Genomic DNA, 2,050 nt, shown 5'->3' with positions numbered 1-2,050 from the left:
AAGTTGTTGATCAGGCACTACCTAGATGTGATGCACATAAGAAAAGAATGTTTGCGACAGTGTGGTGGGCACAGTGCTGAACTTGGAGGGGAAGACGAAAGACGGTCCTAAGGCACGCATTGATCTAAAAAAAATGCATGACAGTGCACCTCTTCAAGTGTAGATGGTTTGATACTAGGCCGCAGAGCATGAAGACCGATCAGTACGGAATATTATCGGTGAACACTGCTACAAGTTCTTACGAAGATGACCCGTTCGTTTTTGCCACATCGGTAAAACAAGTGTTTTATCTTGATGACCTTGCTAAGGGTGACGCGTGGAAAGTAGTCAACCTTGTGCACCCTCGAAACATTTACCGGGCGGCTACACTTGGAGAGGCCGAAGACGAGGAAGAGGATGTTGCGTATCAAGAGCCCAACGCAATAGGTATTCCTAACTCCTCTACCGTTCGCCTTAATAATTTTAATGCTGGTCGTTCGGTGCGAATTCGTGATGAAGAGCCAAGGCTTATTGATGTTGATTCAAATCAAGAAACAGACGAAGACTCTGGCGATGAGGAAAGACATATATTACCAGAAATTAATTCTGACACCGAAGAAAACTCATCGGATGATTCCGATTACGAGCCTTAGTTTTAATTTAGAGGACGTAATTCATTAATTTGTATAACTAAAGACCTTTTCCTTTATAGTTTACATATGTTGAATTCATATTTCAGTTATTTTATATGAATTTTGGTGATACATGATGAACAGGAAGTTAGTATGGTTTACCAATATCGTCTGTTTTTTTAATGTATTTTTTTCCTTAAACCGACGAAATACACCATAATTCGTCGTCTAAAACTTTATTAGCCGACGAATTATAGTGTATTTCGTCGGCTAATAAAGTTTTAGCCGACGAATAACCTAATATTTCGTCGGCTTTAGTTATTTTTTAATTACATACTATAGCCGACGAATACGTTAGGGTATTCATCGGCTAAACCCTAAAATTTTTCTATTACCTACTATAGCCCTATCTTCGGTAGTTATTTTCCGTAAAATTTTTAGACAACTTCTTGCGTCTCATCGGTTTGAAACTATTTTCAGTTGGAGGTCCGGCCAAAATACGTAATTTAGACGGTCGAACGACCTTTTCCGTGCGTTTAGGGGTTTGACTTACGAGATTGACCGTCCGGATCAAGCCCTTATTCTTTTCGGATCAAGTTTAATTTTTTCCCATGCATGTATTTTGTCATGATGGTCAGATCTGACGGTCGAATTTCTGTTTCTCAAGTTTGATCATCACAATCACAACATGCATACTAATGTTGTATAACTTGTTTACCAAGTGTTATGTAAATGTTCCGTTTCAAAAACAAACTATACGTAAAACCTTCAAACGCCAAAAAGTCATGAAATAAGATATGACGAGAATGTTGAAATACATCCACGGTTCAAAAATCACACTATTCCGGTAAATATTCGGTGCCGATAGTTGCGGTCAATGCAATTTAACATTCTTTCCCCCTATGAGTAGCCCTATATTCGGTGGTTATTTTGCGTAAAATTTTTATACGACTTGTTGCGTGTCATCGATTTAAAACTATTTTCAGTTGGAGGTCCGGCCAAAATACGTAATTTAGACGGTCGAACGACCTTTTCCGTGCGTTTAGGAGTTTGACTTACGAGATTGATCGTCCGGATCGAGCCCTTATTCTTGTCGGATCAAGTTGAATTTTTTCCCATACATGTATTTTGGCATGATGGTCAATTCTGACGGTCGGATTTATTTTTCTCAAGTTTGATCATCACAATCACAATGTGCCAAATGTATAAAAATACTTTTAGCCGACGAATTTCAAAGGTTAGCCGACGAATTTATAAAGTTTAGCCGACGAATTTCAAAGTTTTAGTCGACGAATTTAGAAGGTTTAGCCGACGAATTGATGTATAGCCGACGAAATTCTTAGCTTTAGCCGACGAAATAATTATTTCGTCGGCTAAAGTTTTCGGGTTTACCTGCGAAACCCTAGCCTCCTCCCTCCTCCCTTCTAATTATCCCTCTC

The sequence above is a fragment of the Fragaria vesca genome, linkage group LG5 (genome assembly GCF_000184155.1).
Source record: "Fragaria vesca subsp. vesca linkage group LG5, FraVesHawaii_1.0, whole genome shotgun sequence".
Taxonomy (NCBI): domain Eukaryota; kingdom Viridiplantae; phylum Streptophyta; class Magnoliopsida; order Rosales; family Rosaceae; genus Fragaria; species Fragaria vesca.
This window is presented reverse-complemented; position numbering follows the sequence as displayed.